This window comes from Pelecanus crispus, chromosome 5, assembly GCF_030463565.1.
Source record: "Pelecanus crispus isolate bPelCri1 chromosome 5, bPelCri1.pri, whole genome shotgun sequence".
NCBI classification, from domain to species: domain Eukaryota; kingdom Metazoa; phylum Chordata; class Aves; order Pelecaniformes; family Pelecanidae; genus Pelecanus; species Pelecanus crispus.
This window is the reverse complement of record NC_134647.1, coordinates 62,816,994-62,835,826: the sequence shown is the minus strand read 5'-3', so window position 1 is coordinate 62,835,826 and position 18,833 is coordinate 62,816,994. Positions and strand designations below refer to the sequence as shown.

General features: G+C 40.7%; 1 protein-coding gene across 1 annotated transcript in view; it reads left to right on the top strand.

The window, feature by feature from the left end:
* The window catches only part of CACHD1 (cache domain containing 1), a 113,872-nt gene that overhangs the window by 20,303 nt on the left and 74,736 nt on the right, over nucleotides 1–18,833 (top strand). The window lies entirely within an intron of this gene.

The window sequence follows — 18,833 nt, the reverse complement described above, 5'->3', positions numbered from 1 at the left end:
AAACTGGATCCTTGAAATGAAACCCTGGGATTACAGGGGTTCAGCACAGCCCCAGCAAACAGTGGTGCCAGCATAGCACAAGTGCTGAGGTGAATATTTCTTAAGGCAGATTTGCTGCTCATGTATATACAGCTATACTCTTTGAGGTAAAGAATAATGGTGTTTTAAAACTTGCCAGTTTTAAAAACGGGTGATCACTGTATGCCAGTCTCAAAGAATTCATCCTTCAGAGGCACATACTCACTTGTTCTGTTATGAAAAGTGTGTCGCCAAGAGGTGCCTCCTTGCCCTGCCGCTGCTGGAGCAGCTGGCTGAGCTGCTGGGATTGAACTTCAGCAATAATCATTGAGTGGGACTGGTTATATGAGAGTGAAGTGTGTACAGTGACAAAACAGATCTAAAATTGTTGTTTAACTGTTTGTGTTCACAGAATGTAAATTGGAGGGTTTGCTTATTAGCATTTAATACACAGAGAGATGTGAAAAGACCCTGAAGCCTGACAGCAGAGATTTCTTTGTGAGCAAAACTTGTGTCTCTAAAAAGTAGTCCTTAAATCTGATGGCATTTTGATTGACTTTGGTCTGCAGAGGTAAAGGAGAACCTTTCAGTAGTTAAAGGGGGCTTATAAGAAAGATGGGGACAAACTTTTTAGTAGGGCCTGTTGCGATAGGACAAGGGGTAATGGTTTTAAACTAAAAGAGGGTAGATTTAGACTAGATAGAAGGAAGAATTTTTTTACAATGAGGGTGGTGAAACACTGGAACAGGTTGCCCAGAGTGGTGGTAGATGCCTCATCCCTGGAAATGTTCAAGGTCAGGTTGGACGGGGCTCTGAGCAACCTGATCTGGTTGAAGATGTCCCTGCTCATTGCAGGGGGGTTGGACTAGATGACCTCTAAAGGTCCCTTCCAACCCAAACTATTCTGTGATTCTCCGAGAACATTATGGAAACCTAACCAGGGCTTGGGGTCAGGTCTGGTTAGTGCTGACCTTAGAAGAGGCAGATTCCATCAAAAGAGAGAGCTTCCACTCATCAAATTATTCTGTAGCTCAAAGCTATGGTACAAGCAGCTGGAAGGTCCTCTTCAAACTTGTGTTTGTTGCAAAAGCGTACCATGCCCAAGGTTAGTGTGTGCCTTCTCTCCATGGAGAGATGGAATAAATGCTCAGAACGTGTGGTTTTTGGTTTGTTTTTTTTTTTTTTACCCAATATATATGTTTATATTAGGGCTTTGTCAGCAGCTGAATCTTGCAGAGTTGGGGGTTTTTTGTGTTGTTTTGTTTGGGTTTGTTTTTTATTTTTCCTCCATCTGTCTTTCAGGTCTGTTTTGGTGCTTGAACAGGACATCCCAAACTCTTAAAGTACAACTTGCAAAGTTAGTTTAAAACTTAAAATGTCATTGACACTGTAGAAACCGCTCATCTTATTTTGTCCACTCTTTCAACAAGAAACACATCAAAAACTAATTCAATAACCTTCTTTCCACTGGTTTCTTCTGCACTGTATGCATTTGATAGCTTTATTGCACGAGTGTCCTATGTTTCAGGGTTTCTTTATTTTAAGCGAGAGGAGCACTGAAATTTCCCCTATAAAATGACAGATTAGAGTAGGGGGCAGGTGTTACACTGAAATTACTGTTTTAATTATCCAGATTAAAGATAACTGCATCTCTCTGCAAATGAAAGACAAAGATACGTTAGGTCACATGTTATGCCTTCTTTTTTCATGGCTAGCGGGGGCTGCATTTGGTACAAGCAAAATTAAACCAGAAACTTTCCTGATAACTTTTGGGGGTCTGAGCAAGGAGGGGTGTGTAGAGTGATGTGGTAAGAGGTTAGGGTAGGTAGGAGGAAGGTATATATTTAATTTTGGTTTGGAAAAGAAGGTCTCTGAATTGTTAGCAGTCCAGGATCAAGCAACTAAACCTTCTCAAACCCTGTAGAGCTGACAAACCAAACCAAACCAGGACACCATCTGGAAATGATTCTCTGTTTCATTCTCATATTGCTAGTATAATGACATAAAAAAAAAATTCCAAGTCCTTGTAATTGTTAAATTTTGTCATGCAAATGCGTTCTAGACTGTGAAAAGGATTGTAAAGGTTTCGCTCTGATTTTCATGCTTTGAAGAAAATCTCTGTGTCCTTGCTGCTTTGGTTGAATAGAGGAGCAGCTTGCAGCAAGACATCAGCTTTTCAAATCACTTTTACATGAATAATAGCTTGTGGTTGTGAATAGGTGGAAATTGGATGCAGATAAATGAAAAAATATTGAATTAATGTAAGCAACTAGTGCTTGCTATGTTCATCAAATAGAATGCCTTTGTAAATTGTTTTAAACTTCTGTAATTATCATTCATCTTCAGATGATACGCTCGGATATTTCTTGGCTGTCTGCTGCATACTTGGGGAGGATTTGGTTAGCATGCTGCTTTTTTGTAGTTTGATGCGAAGGTCACCACCTTGTAATTCTTAACATGTGGAACAGAGTGCATACTGTGGTATGTTTTCTGCCCGGATAATTTATGTTTTTATTAGATAATGCTCGTACTGGAAACTTCACTTTGTGGATGAGAGTGGAAGCACGGTGGAGGAGGGAGCAGGCAGGAGCCAAGTCTGGCATGTGGGGGCGAGGGATGCTGTAAAGCCAGAGATGTTGTCTGGAAATATAGAAGACGCAGGTGTGAATTGGTGGCTTTTACTTCATACTTAGTGATATTGTTATAATTGCCACATCATAATTTTTACTTAAAAAATATATATATAGTGTGAAAGTCGGTAAATCCTCCACTGTAAGATGCAGCTGCTTCATATTGCCACTTATTATTCATTCATTTGCAGGTGTAGGGAGAACACCATATTGTTTAAAACCCTGATTTTTAATGTGTTACGAGACACTAGAGAAAGGACTTTGCCTTGCATGGACATAAGGCTTTCAGAATTTTCAGAAGATTTAATTTTTCTTTTTAAGAAATTCAATATTCTGTGATACCTTCTGAACCCTGAAATTCGTGCCATTATTTTGTCTTACTGTGCTTCATCATATCTATTTTAGGATGGACGTCACTTTTTGGAATCTTTTGAACTTTCATATTGCCTGATGCTCTTGATTTTGTAACCTTAGCCTTGTGTTTGCATCCTTGTTATATTTAGAGTGAAAAGACATAGAAAGAATTAAAGTCAAGCTGGGGATGTGAGACAGAAGTGTGAAGCTGTTTTCAGTGTGGGTCTGTTGGCTCCCAGTGTCTCTGTGTAGCAAAAAGTATATTATGAAAACACACATTTAAATTGTGTAGAAAGCTTTTGGAAACTAAAATACAGATTGCATGCTGAAACAGGGAGGTAAAGTTAATTTGTGGGTATCAGCAATTTATTAATTTATTAAAGTTAAAATTTATTCATTAATTTGTTAAGATAAATTATCAGTATCAGCATAATGAAAAATTTCCTTCTAATAATTCTTTTCCCCGCTTTTTAACTGTCAAATACTGATACCAGTGTAGTAGTAACTGTGTTTGACAACAGGAATATTTATTCCCTGAGTAGCATTAATCTACTTCAATTCTGTCTACATTCAAAGTAACGTTAATGCCTTTATTTCTCCTTGGTGTCTGAACTCGCTAATCCTGATACCAAAGTGGATTACAGTGTCATTTCCACATGTTCAGATGGATGTGCAATACATAGATAATTGCACAGAAAAGGAAAAGAAAGGGAATTTATTTAGGTTGCTGAGCTGGAGGTGGTCTCTATACAGCCTTAAATCCTTAATTCAATTTCAGGTTTGCCAGTCAGTCCTGTTGCGCTCATGCACTGAATGAGGCTCGGCAAGCTTGTGGCCTTGCTTCATGCTCAGTTTTAACATCAGAAGCTGTGCTTCCACCAGAGTAATGTTTAGATGCCTGTTCAGCACAATTCATTGTGTATTCATAAAGAATAGAATTATTATATAATGCTTTAAAAGAATTGCAGGTTTTAGTAAAATACCTTTTTTTTCCTAATGTAATAGCATGTAGCAAATATAGGCTTTTCATTGACATCTTGTATTTCTGAATTTGATGAAATTTAACAAATGAAAGCTTGGATTTACTGAAAATGAAATACAAACTATTTTGGGGAAGAAGCTGATACTAAACATTCTAATTTGAAAACCCCTTTGACTGATAAATATTTTATGTGCACTGAAGCATCCTCAAAAATTAAATATGAATGAATGGTAGGAAACCTTGCAGTACTATGAAACACTGAGATTTTATAATTTCAAATGCAAATGTCTGCCTAGGGATCCTTGATTATTTTTAATGAAGATGACACTGTACACATGATCAGCATGAGTGCTTCTTAAATAAGAGAGTTCCTATAAGTAGTATCTTCTGAAGGAAATCACAGCAGAGATTTATTTTGAATAAATGAACAGCCTTTTCTCTAGAGGTTCCAAAATATTTTATTTAGACAAAGTTAAACATGAATTGAGATGAAAAAAAAAAGTCAAATAATTCTCTTCTGCTTTGAAACAGAAATTGTTTTAATTGTGTTCATTTACCAGGAGCAGTGGAGCTGGCATCATAGTGTGTAAACATTTTGTGAAAAAGCAGCTTGTAGTAATATTTACAGAAGGAATGAAAAATAGTAATTGCCTCTGTCACTGTTTTAATTTTAACAATGTGTGTACCATGAGTCCTTTTTGATCTTTTTAATAGGTATAACCCAACTGGTGATGACATCGTGTCATAAAAGGAATTAATACTGCCAACTGAAAAGTTGGTTCCCTTCAGTTTAATTTCCTTTCTTACAGTGGAAACCGGCTCCCAAATTCTGTTGTCTGCTCCGTTCCTCCTGTCCTCACAGTGTTATGCTATGTTGACCGTAAATTACAAGATTATGTGGACGTGCAGGGTCCCAGGACTGTGCTTATAGGTTTGTAGCAATTATCTTATGTGTTTTCTATATGTTTTTTTAGGTTGTAAAACATAAATCTGATGTTAGCCAATTCTAGATTTTAATTCTGGCCTCTAGAGCTGGGATAGTGCAGTTCTCAGTCCAGTCTGCTCTCCTCTTCTCTGGGCTTGGAAGGTTGTGCTGGGGGTAAACCCACTCAAAATAGAGGAAAAAACCTGTCTTAAAAAAATCTAGGCTGTTTCTAAACATCCTGAAAGCTGTTTTCTTTTTCGCCTTTCCTCTTTGCTTTGCAGCTCTCTTGCATTGTGATTTTTCTTGCATGTTTTCCTGTATTTTTCAGTAATAATACTAGCCACAATAAAAGTCCAGTCTGAGAAACGTGTGGTTTTTCCAACCAGAGTTGGAGGCTTGGGTGATAATCGTATGACAAGATTGCATACTGATACAGTCCCTTAAAAACTTCAACTTTTTCTAAACATCCAGAAATAAACTTCTACCTTAAATAGTGTGGAATGACTATACGATCCTGGCAGTTAAGGATAACTAGGTTAATGTGGTTGATGTGGTGTATGCTTTCCTGCATCTCTGGGAGTGTAAAGGGATAGTTCAGATGAGGATGATCACGGACTCATTGTTTCATGAGTAGGTACAGTAACGATCCTTTTTGTACCATGAGTGATCTGCGTGTGAAGGTGCTTTACAGTTTTGGTCCTTTAACCTGGGGCTTTTCCATCTTTACTGCCAAAACTGGTCCGTTACAAAAGGCAACTCCTTGCAGCAGGTGGTTGAGCAGGGTCCCTTTGGATGGTGGATGGTTTATTTCCATGTTTCGACAAACGATGAAGTCTAACATTAAGGACACTAGTCTGCAGAGTGGTGGCATGGGGCAGCGTGGTGGTGGTGGGAAGGGATGAGCGAGCTGCCTGTGCAGCATCTTCTGGAGCCTCTTTGGCTCTTCTGTCCCCCAGAGCTGTGTTACACCGCTGTGCTGACACCTGAGCAGGTCCACATTAAACTGATTAAATCCGCTGTTGTCATGTTTGTTTTTAATAATCTGCAGAAGCGGATGAATATTCAGATAAAGGATTCCAGGTTTTCTTAGGAAAAAAACCCCATGCTTTCTTCTCTTTTGGTAATCCCTCAAAAAAACAACCAACCAAAAAAAAACCCCACGCACCCCTTGCTCCTTTTCTCAGCATTTTCACGAAGAAATTGAACCTTAGAAATAAATAAGAGTATTTTTGAAGGGCCGAAGGAGCACAATTACTGAATATTGTCATACCTTTAAGATTAGAGGAGGGATTCAGGAAATGGAGAACAGGTGATGCTACTCAATCTCCAGCATGTGTGTCTGCAAACTCAAGTATAAGTTAGAAGAATTAGTCTTTATACATCTTCTTTTAAAGTAGTTACATCTCTTTTCAGTGAGTGAAAAGGAATCACACTGAGAAATATTTTATTTACCTTCAATACCTATATAATATTTGTATTCACTATTATGTGTGCATGTTATTTAGTGCTCTCAGGAAATGATCAACCTTCATTATCCTATAGTGAGTATATTTTGCAAAGGCTTCTTAAAAGTAATGGCTTACAGAAGCTGATAGTAGTGCAGGTCTGCTGGAGCTGGAAATAGCACGTTTCTCTCTTGAAAACTCCAGGGTAAACAATGGGAGATCTGGGACAGCCCCAGCAGAAAACTCCTCCTGCAGTGACTGTGAGGAAGTATGGCTTTACTGTGAAACCACAGGACTCTGACCACATGGTGAAGAGTATCCCATATATTGAAATAGCTGCAAAAAGATATTCCACTGACTAAGGAAAAGGTGCCTGTGTGGAAACGAGAAAAATCCTGTGTTGTAATCTGAGGGGTCATCTTCGGACAGGTGGAATGCCTTTAGAGATTTTTTTTTGGGGGGGAGAGGAATTCGTACAAATTTCAACTGCTAATTTGTAGCATCCATTTTCAAACACAAATCATTCAGATGTTCACCTCAGTATTGTTAATCAGCAGCTCATCAGAAGAGTGCATACTTTGATTTTAAAACTGAGGTTCAGTCTAATGTCTTGCTACTTCGTGTTTGAAAGATACATAGATTTATAATAATTTCAACAAAACCAATTTTTAGAAGGCTGAAATAATTATTTTTAGTTAGGAGATACTGTAGGCTGTTCATCCAACAATAGTGTATGACACTTTTCATGGTGTGTATTTATTTATTTAAAATGATAAATACTGGTTTGCCAATATTCAAATAATTAGAGCAGCAGATTAGAAATTCTGGTTTGTGTTCTAATTTTTTTCATAAGCCTTTTATGCTGCTTAGTCGTCTTTTCTTCAAATTTGATTTATGCTGAAGTTGCTGTTGTGGCAAGAGAAACAAGCAGAGCTGAGGTTGTTTTTATGTTTTGAAGCCCTGGCTAAATGACTCCCTGAATAATGACAACATTTGTCAGGGAGTCTTGGAGACCAATATAGTATCTACAAAAATTTGTACTTAAATGTCATATCATGGATTCTGTTTAACTGAAATAATTGTGCATACCTGAATGGCCCCCGCTTGAATGGTGCTAATGTTAAGCAAACTCGGAACTGTCTAGTGTTCTTCATATGGAGAAGCGGACACATAGGTGATATGTTGGTTGTCTATATTGGGGAGACCCGGTATAGACATGGAAAAGAGAGGTATGCCAGAGAGCCATCTCTCTCCTTTTTTATTAGGATGACTTTCTTTGTAAAAACAAAGTGAGACCACTAAAAAGCAAAATATGAAAAAGCTCTTTTGCTTGGTGCCAAGCACACCTTGGTCTGCAGCAGGTCCCTCTGGCCAGAGCCCTCTCCCATCTCAGCAGCTGCCTTGGTGGAACTGTCCCATCTTCTGGGACCTGCAGTCAAGGACCCTGCAGCCCCACCCTTGGCTTGCAGCCTCTTCTGTTTGTAAAACAATGCGGGTGCAGGCTAAAGGACTCTTCTTTGCGAAACGTCTGAATTCCTGAAGGCTGGATGTAGAAATTCTTGTGGGATCGCTTGGCAGGAGTGCTACAGAAAATGCTGAGGCAAGTTTTGCTCCTCTTCTTCAGCACCATTCCTCATTAAATCTGGAGCTTTCTCTCCCTTTTCTGGGTTGGAGTCTACTCTGCTCTTGATTAACACTGGAGGTTTTGTTTGAGTTTTGGTGGTTGGTTGGTTTGGGTTTTTTTTTCCCCCTCCCCCCTCTTTCATGTAAATGATGTCTTTCTATTTTGCTTGCTTTTTTCCTTTTTTAATTAGAGGAATAAATGCTTGCATTCATGCACTGATTGCTTTGAAGTGCTGTAGGAATTCAATTCATAAGCCTCTCCTTAGTCTCAATTGTTAATTTTTTTTTTTTTTGATAACCGATAACATCTAATGGCTCTGCTCTTTCCAGCAGATTACATCTGTTTTCTGCGGGTTGCTCTACCTCCTTCTGTGTCCTGAGATAACAAGTTAAACATGAGGAAGGACGGTTGATCGGCCAGCTCCCATTGAGTGTTTCTGCAAGGTTTTGTTGCACAGAGGGGTGACTCATGCTGGACCACAGCTCTGTGAATGAATGAGGGAAAAGTAGTCCTAGGGACCAATTGACCTCTGTTCAGCAGGAGCCACTTGAAGGTGGGTTGCTGGGTGCCGTGGGCCAGCTCTGTTCCTCTGGCCGTTGTTCTGCAGAGCGTGGGTGTTATCGCCAACCTTGGATGAGCACTAGCGATTCACCTGGAAAAGTGGTTTAGCAGTTTCTTCTAGAGGTCGTCGTCTTTGCTTTACTGACCTAGCAATTATTTTCTACTTTCCATCTGTATGTTATTCTTTGGGGTCCAGGATAATGCATTTATGTTTGCTGTAGATCTCTTTAGTCTTGTTGATAGTGTCAGGTGGTCATCTGGCTCACAAAATGTGACAGGGAGAAGTTGTCAAATAGTACAGTCCGTTAGTGTGCTTGCTCTGTGAGTTCATTCCACCCCTGTTTTGGAAGCAAGAAGAGAAATATCCTATTTCCAGTGCTGGTTGATGGGTAATTCTCTTTTCATTAGTAGCTAAGTAAAGTGAAATGTTGTTTCCTAAAGCTCACCCAGAGTACGAGGGGATTTCAAATTTCAAGGTTGGAAAGAGTGCAAATTAAACCAACTCTTCCCTGCTTTTGTAAAAATCTGGTGATTGGTCCACAGTTTTAGTGGGGGAGTTACAGCCTCTAGGACTGCCACCATGTCCTCAGAGATTTGGAGAGTGGCTGAGGTGGGACAGGACCTCCTGAGGTCCTTGCGCCCTGCTCAGCTGGGGGACCTGCCCTGTTGGGTTTGGGTACCTCCGAGGGTGGGACTCCCCAAGCCCTGGGCAGCTCTTCCAGGAGCACGCGACGTTCCCTGGCACGCGGGTGTGCAGGCGCAGGGAGAGCTTTGCACATGTAACGCATGCTGCCACGAGAGCCTGTTCCTGCACGTGCGCTCTGGCTGCTACTGCCATGGATGCTGTTTCCACTTAGAGTTCATAGGCAAATGCGGATCCTTTCCCCATCTGTACTCCTTTGGCCCCCACAGCCACTGCATAAACCAGATTTGGTTTGAGAAGTGTTTTGGGAGGCTACGTCTGCAGGTGGGATATAGCCCCAGTATGTGCAGCAATTATTTCTTTCTAACCCATAAAATATTCTGATGTTAAACTGGAAGATTTTTTTAATATATATGCCGTCCTGTAAATCTGTGTCAAGAGCTTGATTTTTCTAGCCACAGCACCTATATGAGCCGGCGTGCCAAAACCAGCCGTGTGAAAATGGGGAAATGAGTTAACCCGAGCAGCTCAGCAGCCAGAGGTATCACCCTCTGCAGGCATCGCCTTTGTCGGTGTGCAGGTCTCAAAGGACTTCATCAGGTTTGGTGAGGCCTTGCGCCTGAAAGTTGGTATGACTGAATTCACCTCTGTGTGGGCAGCGTGAGAGGGTCAAGCTTAAGTCAATTTTAAGCTCTGGGTCAATTTGAAATGTAACAGTTATTTTCAAATAACTTTACATCCAGGTTGGAGAAAATTATTAAGGTAATAATTGATGCAAAGTATTTATCTTCTTGAGTTAATTTTTTAACCTAATTGAGAAATTAAACCTCCTGAATTTAGGAGTGTAAAGAATTGCTCCCTCTTCCTTCCACTCAAAAAAGGAAGGGTGCGGATTATATTAAAGAAAAACAATGCAAATGAGATATGTAAACAGGTGACCTTAAAACTCTTGTACTTATTAATACAAATAATATTATCATATGAGAGTACTCTTGTACTCTTTATTACAGACACTGACTCAGACAGGAAGGTACTTACAGACGGTCTCTTTCAGGTTGTTACTCATCTATTATTTTTCTCTTGAAAAAACGTGTTGGTGCCTTGTGTGGAAACAGCTGAGAACTGACTGCAGTGTGTGTTGAAGTTTTAAACTTTTGTGTCTTTCTGAGTGCAGGCAATATTAGACAGTTATTGTTAAGAAGCACTGCAGCAGCAGTTGCAGGGGAAGGCTGTTATCATGATATTTATCATGTGTATGTTGATGGTTCCTGCTGAGAGATCCTGAAAAATTATAGTCTTGGACATTTAAAGAAAACAGTTCTGTAATTATGTTAGCATCAGCCCATTCATTTTATACACAGAAGTTTAGTGTCATGATTTATGATCTATAAATTCCTATGTTTAAGCTTGTCGTTCTTGGATTTTTTTTTTTTTCCCCCCAGTTCAAGTAGATGTCTTTAATACCTCACTTAGTGTTCCTGCACTGCAGCGTTTCTCCAAACAAAACCCAAGAGCTTCTGCCTTAATAGGTCAGGAAACAAAATCACGTGCTCTTAGTGCGTGTGTGTGTATATCCCTTTGGTTTTTGTTTTTTGTGTTCTTTGACTTTGTTGTAAAATTACACAGTCCTAGCTGGAATGTTACATAAATTGAACCATGTTTCCTCTACATACTTGCTGTATATTGAATTCATGACCAAATTGGACAAGCGCAGTAATTATACTGAAATGATATCAAGCTCTTTTGGCTATAGGATTGCATCTATTTACATGTATTGGTTTGCTGCTTAAATGTTTCCCCATTTTTAGTCATTTTGACATGAGCTTGAAAACAAAACGGAAAAATTAAACCCAGAGTTCTCCCAATAGAATGAAGTTTCAGGTCAATTTTGCTCCTGAGAAATGCTCAAATTTATGTTCTCCTTAAGGGGAAGAGGACCAACAAAACGCAGCGAGTTGAAAAATGTCCAGTAATCAAACAGTTCTCCACCTGAAAAAATGCATATAAATATTTTAAGTTTCATGTCCTAGAGGCTGGAATGAGGAATAAGTGTAGGGAGAAAAAACGGAATCCTATTGAGAAGACCATCTGCTTTATATTTTAAGGTTGGGTAGCATGACTTTCCTTTTTCTGAAATACTGCCATATACATTGTCAAGAGTATAACCTTAGTCAAGTTACATTGGCTAAATGAATAATCTTTTTAACATGTGGAACTAATTTTCTTAGGGTATTTTCCCCTCTCACTCTTTTTTCCTCCCTTTTCTCTGGTCCCTTGAAAAAGAAGACAAAAAAATCTGCCGGTTCTTGATTGCATTTTTGGCAGTTACTCAGTTTTCCATAGTTTTCTCTCCTTACAGATGCTTGAAGTTTTCCAAGGAAACATGTTTATAAGAATTGTGCTCTACTTCGACTGTTTTCAAGCAATTACCATCTCCCCTTCTGAATATGACTCTTGAAATAATCCCAAAGATTTACACCTCCCATAGGCTAATGATAATAGATTAACTATAAATGCTAACTGTGATGCTTTCTACCATCAAAATTGAGATCAAACCTGAATACCAGTTCTTCTGTTGTCCTCTGTGTTGTGCAAAATGTTTTGCTCCAGTGCTGGCTGCAGAGCGGGGAGCGGAGATACGATGGGCCAACTCAGCATGTGGCAGAAGATAATCATAGCTTGATTTGTAAACAGTGAATTGGTAAGCAATCTTCATTAAGACAAGAATTGGGAAGAGAGATGATGTTTTCCTGCTTAAAACCTTCTCAAATATTGGGGAATGTATGCACCCATGAAGGTGTGTGTATGAGCATGCAGAGATACGCGTCTGCAAATGCATCTTGAGTGCCAGGAGGTTCTGTGTTCACTTTGCTTATGTAAAAGTTATGTCTGATAGTCTGAGCTTTTTCGCACAATTGATTTTTTTTTTTTTCCCCACAAATTCCTCTTCATTCCAAGTAATCTTGTGTAACTTTTATATGTAAAATAAGCAAAAATCATTTAAATGAAGCTGCCAAAGGAGTCTTTCAAATGATGATCTGTTTTAACAACACTCCAGCAACGTAGATAATAGAGCCCAGCCCAGCCTTGCCCATTAGTGACATATAGAGCTTCTCTGAGCAAAACATTGATGGTAGGAGATGAACTGGGCCAGGACAGCAGAATCAGAAGCTGTATGAGTCTTTGTATGCTGCTCGTGGTGCCTGCTCTCCGAGGAGAGGCTGCCTGTGCTCTGACCCCCATGAAAACACCAACCCAGAGCTTGAGCTTGAGCTCTGCATCACATTTCTCTTTGTCTACCTGTCCAATAAAGATATCCGTTGCTGCTTGACAAATAACATAATGAAAAAACATTAATTAGTTAAATCCTTCCTGAAAATTTGTTCTTTTCTGAAACCCACAGAAAGAGAAAGGCATTTGCAGTGTGGTGTTGGGATATTCCATTTAGACTCGCAGCTGCTGTGTCTGTCCCTGGGCTGAGCAGGGTCTGTAATACTGGGCTGTTGCCATCATTGCTCTCATCTGACCGAGTTTGCCTTTTGCTATGTTTTCCTCCAATTTGCTTTAGTTTCTAATATGTATATTGTACATTCTTAGAGAAAAACATAAAGCATGTCCTTGATCTCATGGGAACCCACTATTTAATGTTTCTTGGTTTTAAAAAATGGTAACAAAACATAACGTGATACGGCTTCAGACACTGCAAAAATAAACTCCAGACAGAAGCCCAGGTTTCCCTCAAAACAGTCTCACTTGGGGAGTTTCATCAGAAAAAGGATTTGTTATATATTTGTTTGCTCACCACTTTTTAAAACATTAACCTTTAAAATAAGAAACAGACCCTGGTTAGTTGCTGCTTGAAGTTTAAAAAGTATTGCAGCCCTGCTGAGCTAATACTGCTTGTATTTGACACGTGTACATTTTGTTACTGCTGTTTTGTATACTTTTTTAATATTTTTGAGTTTTTTCATCCTGTCATTACCCAAATATGACACGTAACATCAGCCTATGTCCTAAATCTGCTGAAAGTTGTGGGTTTTTTCTTTTTTTTAAGTCTTGTAGTATAGATGCTAAAACAGCTTTACAGCTCAGTGGATATTTTACTGTATTTGTTTTTCCTGATTGTCTTTGTCTCTAAAAATATTATTTTTGTTGGTAGGGAGATGGATTCGTATCTCGTCTAGCAAATAAAGGGATGTGCAAATGGTTCGCTGCTCTGCAGAGCAGTTGCCACTTGTAGTTGGTTGGGGACCTTGGAGGTTTGGGGGTGGTGGCATTTTTTGTTTATTTTGATGCAGTGCTGACAGTCAAACTGGGGGCTTTTGAAGTTGTTTTCTCACTGCAGTGCATTGCTGCTGAGTTTATTTTAATCTCAAGGAATTGAGCAAACAAGTCGGTTAATATTTCACTTTTTATGCTAAGCTTGGTTTAGAGTCATCTCTCCGATCTAAAACTGAGTTGCCTTTGGCTTCAAATTATGAATAAAAGTCTCCTAAGCCTTGTTTTGGCACACCACTAAGCTAAACCTGAGCTACCCCTTATCTCTGGTTTGGTGGGAAACCTGACTCCGTCCTACCCGGAGTGGTGGGTTTGGGTGCTGTGCCCATTCATCACTGTCAGACCCCACCTGTGGGAGGCATTAGATGGTGGTGGCCCAAATCTTCCCTGGCCCTGCCTCAAGGACCCCTGCCCTTGGATCCTCTCATCGCTTCCTGATTTACCTTGCTTATCAAGTATTTGTCCTGTTGCTCAAAGCTAAAAGTGAGGCAGGCTGGTGGCACCGAGAAGCACTTGGTTGCAGTTAGTCATTAAAGGATACATCTAGATACCACAGAAGAATATTTTTCTAGGGACTTGCAAGTGCTTTGACCCAGACAGGTAATGAAAGAGCTTAGGAAGTCAAAAGTCTCTAATGTGTTGAAAACGTGTATTTGTAAAACAAACCCCAGCTTTCTCAGGACTCCATCCAGGCTGTGGTCATCCTCTGCAGGCTCATAGGGACACATCGCTTGGCTCTCCTGAAGTCTGTGCGTCTGGGAGCTGTCACAGATCACCAGAAATCCTGCAGTGGTCCCTGCAGTGGTCCCTGCAGTGGTCCCTGCAGTGGTCCCTGCAGTGGTCCCTGCAGTGGTCCCTGCAGTGGTCCCTGCAGTGGTCCCTGCAGATACCATGATTTTCTCTTTCAAGGCTTCTGTTTGCATAGCTAAAGTGAATGCTGCGTTCAATAAGGGAAGGGGAGGATTAAGAGCATGAGTGACGTGCCAAGCATCGTGCTGCAGGATTCAGGTGTTGCTGGAGGCACAGGGGCCCCAGGGATGGCGCAGGGCTCTGTGCTCAGCCCCTGCCTGCCCCATGTTGTTTAAATGTGCGTATAAAACACAGACGATAGATACAGCCAGCCAGACAAGTGTTACTTCTCTGTGAGCATCTCAAATGTTTAGGTAATTTGAAAAGAAAATTACACTTCCGCTGACCTTCTAATTTAGACCTGGCTAAACCTGGAATTAATGTTATTTCTGAAGTTCACTTTTGGAACAAAGTATGGAAAATGCAGATGCTTCAAAACTAGTAAGTTTTGAAAAAAATTTCCATTTTGCTTATTTGAGTGTTGTGTTTGAAAAGTGATGTGTTGTGGCGGAAATAGCTGAAGTGAATGAAGCAAAGTTTGCTTGCCATGCTGGGTAAGCCATGGCAGCACAAAATGCTGTTTTCTAAACAAAATCTTGAAATTTAATTCAGAGTTTGGATTGAAAAACAAAAGTTGCTTTTGTTTTTTCAATTAATTTTTTAAGTCCAAAACCTTTGCGGAAATCTGCTTGATGAAACCGAGCCATTGGAGTAGTTGAAGTGCGCTGTGTGCATGTGCAGGTGTGTTGCAGCATGTGCAGGGCTGGAACATAACTGTGAAGCAACTGTTCTCAGCCCAGTACCTAAGAGATAAGGAGCAGACAGCAAAGAGCATCAAGTTTTGCCCTCTCCCACGTGCCACAAGAACAAAGCTGTTGTCTTTAAAAGATGTTGGGTTTAAAGGAACTTGAAAGTTCCTGAGAAAATGAATCTTTTCGATACAGTTGACCGATATTCAGCAAGAACCTGCATATTTATGAAGATTATAATAAACTTAAAATAGCTGATGATAGCAAAACGAGGGGGGTAAATGGAGAAAAACAAAATAAAATGCTGTTTCAGGGCTTACGGCGGTGTGTGATGCAGAGGCGTTGCGAGTGGTGGTGGGGATGCAGCTGGCTCCGTGTCTGGTGGAGCACCAGCTCAGCGGGGGAGAAGGCTGGAGGCTGAACTAGCACAGTGGTTGCAACCTTCGTGCGTTGTGACAGCGAGTGGTGATGGGTTATGGCAAATAATCCCGGGTGAGCATCTCATTAAACGCATGTGTAATTGTTCCTGTTGGAGTGAACTTAGCCTGCTGCCATCTGCTAAGCAGATTCAATTAAACAATGAGGGGTGGGAAGAATAAGGCACAGATGCTAATGTGCTGTGTAAACTACGATGGGCAAGTTCTCCTAAATATTTAGACTATTTTTGTAAGTTTGTGGAGCTGACTTACTCTTGGGTCTGTGAAGTTCCCTTAACTTCATTTGGAGGTTGCCACTTAGATCTGTTTGCTTAAAGTTAGATCACTTTAAGTTAGTGAAATTAGCTTAAATACAACAGGGAGATCGTTTGTGGTTTTGGGTGAGATTCCGCATAGGAGTTCTTGAATAGGGAGCAGATATCTTGAGTAATGGGGACTGTACCCAGATAGGGGCTGAGCAGTTAACGCATAGCCTCAGGGAGCTCGGTTTCCTGGGTGGTTTCTCAGTCCTTATCTAATTTTTACTGTTGGTTTAGGCTCACTGTCTGTGATGGCAGTTTGACTAACAGGCTACTGCTACCCCCTCTCTGACAGAGCTTTTAATTAAAAAAGTAGAAGACACCATAATGTTTTTGAGAACTTGGTTAAATTATAAATAAAGCAAAAATAGGTTAAAAACCTAGCCCAGTGGCCAAATAAATTCCTGCTGGCACTGTGACTCTTACATATGCATGTATAATGTTCTCCGGCATTATTTTGAAAGTTTATAAACATGGCTACATGATAAAGGGGTGGAGAAAGGGGTCAGCTTTGTGTTAAGGACAGAAAGCTCCATTCTCAGTAGCTGACAGTCTATTTCCTTCTGACTCTGTTTGATGTCTGGAGACTAAATGCTGTACGGAGAGAAAAATTCAATTCATTTAAAGCATTTTGCATCAAAATGACATGCTTTAATGTATTTTCTTCTGATGTTTAAATTATCTTTTCATTTCGGGGAGGTGGGGGGAGGCAACATGTTTCTAGTTAAAGTACCCAAGCAGAACATTAAACAAAGGTCTGGAAGAAGAGGAGGTCTCAATGTACAGGCAGCTTTTAAGAGTAGATGCCTTTTTTCTTTCTTTTTTTTTTTCTTTTTCTTTCCCCTGTTTTGCTCTCTGAGACTTGTAAACTGAGGAGATTTATTGCTGCCCTTCCAAATGCTTCCTTAGAATTAAGAGTTCAAATTTCTGAAATTCCTGAAGTCCTCAGGAGGGAGAGGGATAAGGAAAAGTGATGATCTTAAGTGGAGCAGAGCACACCAAAGGGTTTTCCAGGCTGGTTTTGCCAGTTATAGCTGCATATAGCCGTACTAGGAGGAAATCAAAGAAACCTGCATCAGGGAAACTCTTGGAGTCATGGACCAATGATTACACTGGATTTGGATGAAATTTAGTCATCTTTAGTAATTGCAGTTGTTATTGCCAATAATTTGGAAAGCTGACTCTGGCTTATTATGTTGCTGTAAACATGAGTCTTAGTAATTTCACAACTATCACGTCAAGGGAGGGACTCAACAGGGTCTTTATGAATCACTGTCCTTCACCAGATGTGGCCGTGCCTACAGATGTTCTTGCTGATGTACTGTCATGTGTTTGACTTAATGCTGATAGATGTGGAACCCACTCTGTCAGTGAAGTCACAGCTCCCCTTGAGGCCAGTAGAGAAAAATCCCATTGACTTTTTTTTTTATTTTTATGCCTCCTCTACAATCTAAGGAGTTCCCCCTTCATGTTCTTTCTGCTTATATCACTGATTTTTGGTATATTTGAAATCGTAAGATGTATTTCCCAGAATCCTTCCAACCTTATTTTTCAGTCTGGAAGCAGAATATTAACAAGGTGTTGAGTGTTTTTTCCTTTATGGAACCACTGCAAGTAAATGATGATGGCAGTGCGGCTCTTGCCTGCAGAGGCACAGCGGATGGAGGGACTTGTGTCCCTCTGGGAGCAGATGGGAAGCTTTCCGAGGGGAGGACACAGGTCTCTCACTTCTATCTTCTGATACGTCATTTTTTCTGTTAATGGGTTTGATTTGGTTGTGTTCAAAAGTGGGTCTCATTTTTCTCTTTTCCAGATACCAAATATGTCTAAATTCGGTTCACAGCCTCTTGTGTGTTAGTTGGAAAAAACAAGTATTTTTTAAAATAGTTATGTTGGGTTAAATGTTTAGCGCTAGAGAACGGTCATAGGTCGTGTGGGCAGTAGCTTTCAAATGCGAAGTTTTTTTTTTTTCTTTTTAGCACCTTATGTCAGTTTGGTAAATTAACAGATGTTTTGAAAAAAACCTGTTACATGTGTCTCTTCAAAACCCAAACCAGCCTGTTCACGCAGATCCAGAAACACATACATGGAGATGCAATTCCCCTTGGGTAAGCCTGGCAATAGACTCCCTAGGTGAAATGGTCCTTTTCTGACACAGATTTCATAGAATCATAGAATCATTTAGGTTGGAAAAGACCTTTAAGATCATCAAGTCCAAACATTAACCTAACACTGCCAAGTCCACCACTGAACCATGTCCCAAAGTGCCACATCTACATGTCTTTTAAATACCTCCGGGATTGGTGACTCCACCACCTCTCTGGGCAGCATGTTCCAATGCTTGACTACCCTTTCCGTGAAGAAATTTTTCCTAATATCCAATCTAAACCTCCCCTGATGCAACTCTAGGCCATTTCCTCTTGTCCTATCGCTAGTTACTTGGGAGAAGAGGCCAACACCCACCTCACTACAACCTCCTTTGAGATAGCTGTAGAGAGTGATAAGGTCTCCCCTCGGCCTCCTCTTCCCCAGGCTAAATAATCCCAGTTCCCTCACCCGTTCCTCATGAGACACATGCTCTCAACCCTTCACCACCTTCGTTGCCCTTCTCTGGACATGCTCCAGCAACTCAATGTCCTTCTTGTAGTGAGGGGTCCAAAACTGGACACAGTATTCCAGGTGCAGCCTCACCAGTGCCGAGTACAGGGGAACAATCACCTCCGTGCTCCTGCTGGCCACACTATTTCTGACACAAGCCAGGATGCTGTTGGCCTTCTTGGCGACCTGGGCACACGAGTGGCTCATGTTCAGCTGGCTGTTGACCAGCATCCCCAGGTCCTTTTCAGCCAGGCAGCTTTCCAGCCACTCTTCCCCATGCCTGTAGCATTGCATGGGGTTGTTCTGACCCAAGTGTGGGACCCGGCATTGAGCCTTGTTGAACCTCATACAATTGGCCTCAGCCCATCAATCCAGCCTGTCCAGGTCCCTCTGTAGAGCCTTCGTACCCTTGAGCAGATCAACACTCCCACCCAATTTGGT